The sequence below is a fragment of the Theropithecus gelada genome, chromosome 14 (genome assembly GCF_003255815.1).
Source record: "Theropithecus gelada isolate Dixy chromosome 14, Tgel_1.0, whole genome shotgun sequence".
Classification (NCBI taxonomy): Eukaryota; Metazoa; Chordata; class Mammalia; order Primates; family Cercopithecidae; genus Theropithecus; species Theropithecus gelada.
The window spans coordinates 38,599,983-38,607,956 of NC_037682.1; positions in this window are offsets into that span (position 1 = coordinate 38,599,983).

The window sequence follows — 7,974 nt, forward strand, 5'->3', positions numbered from 1 at the left end:
TGAAGAATGTTGCATCCAGTTAGAGGTTGAAAAGAATGTTATATCAGCCCAAGACAAATTTAGCATCAATCTCCATGGGTTTTTTTTTTCTTCACTCTCTTCTAATACTAAGGTTTGGTTAGTCAAAAGTGCTGAGGTTGAAGCTCACCTCCAAACCCTGTCAGTTTGAGGTCTTTAGTGACGTCAGAATTGCATATCTCTTATCTCAAGAGATAAAAAGTATAGTATGGAAAAACTCTGCAAATAGACTATTTTTTTTCCATACTGGGAATTTTTTTTTTTTTTTTTTTTGAGACGGAGTCTCGCTCTGTCTCCCAGGCTGGACTGCAGTGGCCGGATCTCAGCTCACTGCAAGCTCCGCCTCCTGGGTTTAAGCCATTCTCCTGCCTCAGCCTCCCGAGTAGCTGGGACTACAGGCGCCTGCCACCTCGCCTGGCTAGTTTTTTGTATTTTTTTTTTTTTAGTGGAGACGGGGTTTCACCGTGTTAGCCAAGATGGTCTCGATCTCCTGACCTCGTGATCCGCCCGTCTCAGCCTCTCAAAAGTGCTGGGATTACAGGCTTGAGCCACCGCGCCCGGCCTACTGGGGCACTTTTAAGAGTTCTCGGAAGTGCATATGTACTAGTGTTATTCTTTGCAACTGGGGCATATAATGATTCTAGGTAAAACTCACTTTTGTGTTTCCAGGCTTTTTGGCTCATGGATTAAATCAATTCACCAACACAGTAGCAGAGCTGAATTTCTCTAATCCTATTCTCACAAGCACAATTCTGAGAATCATGGTAATTTGAGTGTTCTTTAGGTTTTGCCCCTTCCCAGCTAGTTTACGAAGTCCCCATAGAGTAACTCCAGTGCGTGTGAATTCATTCCTTTTAGCTAACATAGGAATTGTTACCATTGCCTTCAGCAAATGCAGCGAATGTGGGGAATGTAACCATTTCTATTGCCATGGTATGGTACTAGACATTTTTACTTAGACATATTGAGTCATGATGTTCTGGTTGTCGTGGAGGCTCTGATATTCTTACCCCTGATGTTTTATTGGTTTCTCATCTTTTCCTGATGTGAGTTTATCAAGTTTATGAAACTCCCGTTGTATGCATTCACAATATCCTCGTCCTCCTTTCTTATGTTTGTGCTTTATATTCCCCTGTCCTCTACAGACTATAAAACATGCTTTCAAGGTCTCAATCAGAATTTTAGCTGAATCACTTTTATTTTTCACCACTGTTTCCACTCAAACTTTGGCACTAGCTTCTGGACAAAAGCATTGAATAGGTGGATAATATGAGTTGCTCTACCACTGTTGCACTGACGTTAATTTCTCTATAACTGACTGGCTTTGTAACAGTTTATGTGACTTATTTTTCTAGATGGATTTCCTTAGAATTATCCTTCATAGATTGATTTTTTCTTTTTTTTTAGAATTAACCTTGATTTTTTATAAAAATACAAACCAGGTAGGCAATCACCATCAGCCCCAGATATGTGTAAATACACTTTTCTTGTTTGAAACTAAGGTCTAAGATGCACACAATGTAGGAGCTTAATCTAGTATGTCTTACAGGCTATCAAAGAAAGATACCACTAGACCCTGGGCACAGTGGCTCATATCTGTAATCCCAGCACTTTGGGAGGCTGAGGCAGGCAGATCACTTGAGGCCTGGAGTTTGAAACCAGCCTGGCCAACATGGCAAAACCCCATCTCTACCAAAAATACAACAACAACGACAACAGAAAATAGCCGGATGTGGTGGTGCATGCCTGTGGTTTCAGCTACTTTTGAGGCCGAGGCAAGAGAATCGCTGGAACCTGGGAGGTGGAGGTGAAGGCTACAGTGAGCCAAGATTGTGCCACTGCACTCCAGCCTGGGCAACAGAGCAAGACTCTGTCTCAAAACAAACAAACAAACAGCATTAGGCAACGGCACGAGATAGTTGCTTATAATATGCTAAATTGTGTGCAATAGACTATAAAAGCCGTTTTAGAATGGGGAAGAAAATGGGTGGAACTTGACCTGGATATTAAAGAATCAATTGGTCTAGGGAAAGGATTACATTCTCTAAGGGAGAAAAGGCCTGAATAAAGACGTAGCAGCAGGGATGATTGTGCTTGTATTATAAGAATCCTCGACTGCTTGCACTGAATGATGCATTTGGGGATGTAATTAAAACCAGAATTGTCTCAGCTAACAGTTACTCAGTTTATGCAGGGGCTTGGAGTTGATGCAATAGGAGGAAGCCATTGTAGGTTTTAGATAAATAGATAGCTATGGATAATCATATCTACAGGATGGCTTAAAGTAGGTAATGATGGTAAACAGAGAAAACAGAATATATTAATAAAAGTTATGTGTGAGATGATACAAATGAAGACTCTAGCAGTGGTGGGGACAGCATGTGGGTTGGGAAGGAAAATGAAAGATATTTTAAAGAAAACAGCTGACATGACTTGTGAATGGATACAGAAAAGTTATTTTTCAATGGCACACTTCAGAGTGCCAAGATTTATGCCTTGGAGGTTACTTCAGAGTATGGAAGAGAGAGAGAGTATGTGTGAGAGAAAGACAGAGAGGAAGAAAGAGACGGAGAGAGAGCACTGGGCTTACAGAAGTCCCTCACACTCAATTTAATTAGAGCAGCGCCACTTATCTGTTTTATCTAATAAATTCATTGCATTTTTATGTAACTCAGGTTTTTAAGTTGTCCTGTATATTAGTTTGGTTCTTCTGGTTGCAAATAAGAAAAACAAAAAACAAAAATAAAAGAAAAACCCTCAGGTTAATTTCAGCTCCCTCACCCTTCCTTACTCAACCTCTTTGAAAGGAGAAATTAATTGCAGAAATCATCACAGAACTGGAAGAAGAGTTGAAGAACTATTCCAAAGACAAAACAAATCCCAGGACTATTTCAGGAAGTTCAGCAAATTGAAATTCATAAATTTTCTCCTCCTTAGGTTGCTTCCATTAAGGTGATTTCATCTAAGGAATCTCATCTTGGTTTTACTCTCTTACAACTTTACTGTCCTAGGACAGAGAATCAAGCCCAATGGGATCGAGGTTACTACTTCAGTATACTCTTAGCATGCTTCAGTTTAAGCATACAATCTCTAAGCACTCCTGGTTCAAGGCTTACATGTGGTACTAGTGGGTTTCAGGTAAGCAATGAAGCATACAAACCAACAATAGCTTCCCAATTTTGACTCCCAAAACTGGAAAAGAAAAGCAGCCAGGTGCAAAAATGAGAAGACAGGAGATGACATCAATAGTGAGAGTAGGGTCAAGGAACTGATTTTAAATGTGTGGTTGGATTTTGGATATGTGGCTATATGGCGAAATATCCAACAGACAAATATGAAGAATATTAACTTCCAGGAAGGCCAGGATTGGACATAAATATTTGAGTCAGCGGCACAGGGCAATAACTAAAACTCTGAGAGTAAATTTCCTTTTGTGAAGGAGAGGGTAATGTAGAGAAGAATGAAAAAAGAATGGTTTCCCAATAGAGAAGAATGAAAGGGAAGCCTGAGATAAACTGCCTCATCATCTATGCGCAGGGAAAGTATCTATGGTTCCCCCTACAATACCCAGTCATGAACACAGGCTCTTTTGACTGCAAGGCTATAAATCAGAGATGTGACTTATGAATCAAATCGTGGGTTGCTGAATTATCTTAGTCACCCAGCTGTTTTGTATCATGCAGACCCAGCATGTAGCTTCTCCTTCATGCTCTCCCTCTGCATCTGAACTAGTGCTTCCACATGAACGTCTGCACTGTGATACTGATTCATGTACTCCTTTAAAGTCTGCCCAGCTACTTCTTTGTAAAGGCTCACCCTAGATGGGAGGTGATGTAGGTATTACCATCTGACTTTTGGAAATAAAAAGAAATTCCATAATTTTGTGAAATAATGCTTATAGTTTTCCTCATTTACTACACAGATATCATTTCATTTTTTGCCTCTGGACCCTTCATGAGCATCTTGGGGAGTGGAGAATGAGAGAACCCTTTCAGTGAGAACTACCACTGTCTTCAGTAGCTCACAGCAGTTTTACAGAATGCTAGCTCAGCAAAAGGCACATGCTTCGGAGACCACGGCGCACGATGTAATATTTGCAACCACAGTGAAATTGGCTCAAATAATTTACTTTGAAAAATTCCAGACTGGGGCCAAGATATAGAAAACTAGCTACATAATTTATAGGTCCCCTTTAAATCCTCTCTCAGTAAAATTAAATTCCACTCTTTTTCCTACCTCTTGCAACAGCAGTTTCCTGGCACTGCTGACAAGCATTGCTCTTGAGAGTTCTACTCCTTAGAGCAACGGAAGGCTGTTTGCAAACTCTGGATTAACCTGCCAACTAACTGAATGTAAAGCCATCACTCAGGAAGATTCAAAACAATCTCCACTCTGTTTTCCAGGTGGATTATTCCAAGGGCCAGAGCATGACTGGCCTAAGAGAAATCTGTTGTCGTTTGTGAGAAGGAGAGTGCAACATGGGCTTGGGGTTGATACAATTCTGGAATCTAGTGAAAGCTTTTTACACTGCCTCGCCCTCTTTACATTGCTATCCCCTGTGACTGTTCCCTTAGCTTGCTGCATTGCTGACACCTTCTCATTCTTCTCATCTCAGCTTAACTGTCACCTCCCTAAGGAGGCCTTCTCTGAACAGTCCAGTGAAAAAGTAGCCCACTTCCTATTCTCCCTCTAATTATTATCATCACAGTCCTGGGGTCATTTATTTCAAACCTTTTTTCTCCAACTATACCTATTTTGTTTACTTATTTTTTAGTTTCCCCTTTCCTCTAAAAGGCAAGTTACTTGAAGGAAGAACCATAACTACGTTTGTTTTATGTTTGAGAAGCAGAATATTGCCATGATTCTCAAACATTTTTGGTCTCCGCATCCCTTTATACTCTTAAAAGTTATTAAGGAGCCCAAAAAGCTTGTATTTATGTAATTTTTATCTATTGACATTTACTATCTCAATAATAAAAAATGAGAAATTTAAAAAACATGTTCATCAAATAATTTTAAAATATTAATAATAAATTATTACATGTTAAAATAACTTTTTAAATAAAAATAACTGTTTTTCAAAACATACAAAAATAGTGTGATAAGTGCCATTGTCTTACTTTTTATAAATCTTACTTTTTATAAATCTCTTTAAATCGCTTATTATATATGCTTCTGAATTCAATTTGTTGTGATAATTTTTGTTCAACATTAAGAAAAGCCAAAATACTGCATATATTCCTTTTAATACTGTACTGAAAAATTTGACAAGTAGTAATTTCTTAAATGTTAATTGCAAAATGGACTCTGAAACCATAATTATGAACTTCTCACACTTACATTATAACCCATGGTTTAGCACTTTGAAAGAATCATTTACTTGTGAGCAATTTTGTAATATGGATTGATCATTTAAAAAACATTGGTTAACTGAATTATGCATATCTTTCAAATGCTGACACTTTTCCATTTTTAATATAATCATTGATACCATGAGAAGAGTCTATTTTTTGTTTTGTTTTGAGACAGATTCTTGCTCTGTTGCCCAGGCTGGAGTGCAGTGGCATAACCTTGGTTCACTGCAACCTCCACCTCCCGAGTTCAAGCAATTCTATTGCCTCAGCCTGCCAAGTAGCTGGGACTATAGATGTGTGCCACCACACCTGGCTAATTTTTGTATTTTTAGTATTTTTAGTAGAGACAGGGTTTCATCATGTTGGCCAGGCTGGTCTCAAACACCTGACCTCAAGTGATCCACCAACCTCAGCCTCCCACAACTGCTGGGATTATAGGCATGATCCACCATGCCTGGCTGAGAAGAGTCTTTATTAGGAAGCTATTAAGTGCACAGTGCTAAATATAAGTTTTCAAAAATTCTAGATTTTGCTTAAAAGATCAAATTTTATGAATGGCAATAAATACTGATATCTGTTTGACTTTGTAGTGACAGGCTCACTTCATTCATTTTTGAGAAATTATCTACAAAATATGCAAGTGTGAGTGACCTTAATTTGTCTCTCATTCTTTGTAATAAAAATGATGCTGTATTAAAAAAAAAAAAATGCTGGGCATGGTGGCTCACGCCTGTAATCCTAGTACTGTGGGAGGCTGAGGTAGGTGGATCACTTAAGATCAGGCCAACATGGTGAAACTCCATCTCTACCAAAACATACAAAAATTAGCTGGGTGCGGTGGTGTGCACCTGTAATCTCAGCTGCTTGGGAAGCTGAGGCACGAGAATTGTTTGAATCCAGGAGGCGGAGGTTGCAGTGAGCTGACATCACGCCATTGCACTCCACCTTAGGTGACAGAGTGAGATCTTTTCTCAAAAACAAAAACAAAAACAAAAACAAAAACCAAAAAAAAACTAGTGGCTAGTTCATCTCTCAATTCAAATAAACACACCAGTGCTTTTCCTTTAGACAACTATCATAATTTACCAGCAAAATAAAAGGCTTATGTGTACTTTTCATTTCATCATACACAGAATACTGAAAAGACATATATGCAAGTATTGAAATGTTAATGTGATGAATAATTTTACTGCTTTATCAAGTATAACATTAATATCCTTGGCATTAAGAGTTTTATTGTTTTCTGAGTGTGTGAAGAGCACAATGACTACCAGTACAGTTCAATGCCACTGCATTCATCTTTGCAATGGCACCAGCAGTTTATCCACAAATATTTTGCCTCATGAGCATAAATGCTGCTATGAAAAAGGCAAATCATGCCTTAGTGTTATAGGAAAATAATGTTGGCCTGATGGATCTCATGGAAAGATCTCCAGAGCACTCAGGAGACAGCACTTTGAGGACCACTAAAGCAGTGGTTAGTGGAACAGGTCTATGGCTGTAGACTCTCTGGGTTCATACCTATGCTGTATTCTTTGCCATTGTATTGATAGGCAGGTTGCTCTTTTCTTTGCCTCAGCTTCCTCATCTCTACAAATTTTGGCAAGCTGGGTAAAATAACTACTTTGTGAATTGTGAGGATGAAACAAAGTCAAACATGTGGGAAAGTTCTTTTAGTTTTAGGTTCTCTAGAAATATTTTTTTCTAATAATAGAATTTTTTACTTATGGGCTTGCAGTCACGTTTTGGTACCTGTTTTACACTGGCTGTTACTTTTTCCCAGTCTCTGCACTCTTCATGCAAAATGCACCATCTTATGTCTCAATCTCATCAGGCATGAATCTGATCAGGCATGCATCTGAATAGCTACTCAGATATGTCAATGACAGATTAACAGCCAACATGTAAGAGTTGCATTGTGCTTGGTCTAGTAAAATTTGCGGAGGAGAAAATGTGCAACTTTGATCTAGAAAAGTACTCATAAAAGACAATGCAAACCTGAGTTTGAGTAAGTTTCCAAGCTTAATAATCAGTGATGCCTCAGGCTTAATTTATATTAACAGCTGCTGAATTAGTTAGGACTATTGTTTACTAGTGATCAAACTTTTTTTTTTTTTTTTTTTTTGTGTGTGTGTGTGTGTGATCTGCCTGCCTTGGCCTCCCAAAGTGCTGGGATTACAGGCATGAGCCACCATGCCTGGCCTAATTAAGCTGACTCTTTTTTTTTTTTTTTTTAATTTATTTATTATTATTATACTTCAAGTTGTAGGGTACATGTGCATAGCATGCAGGTTTGTTACATATGTATACTTGTGCCATCTTGGTGTGCTGCACCCATCAACTCGTCATTTACATCAGGTATAACTCCCAATGCAATCCCTCCCCCCTCCCCCCTCCCCATGATAGGCCCCGGTGTGTGATGTTCCCCTTCCCGAGTCCAAGTGATCTCATTGTTCAGTTCCCACCTATGAGTGAGAACATGCGGTGTTTGGTTTTCTGTTCTTGTGATAGTTTGCTCAGAATGATGGTTTCCAGCTGCATCCATGTCCCTACAAAGGACACAAACTCATCCTTTTTTATGGCTGCATAGTATTCCATGGTG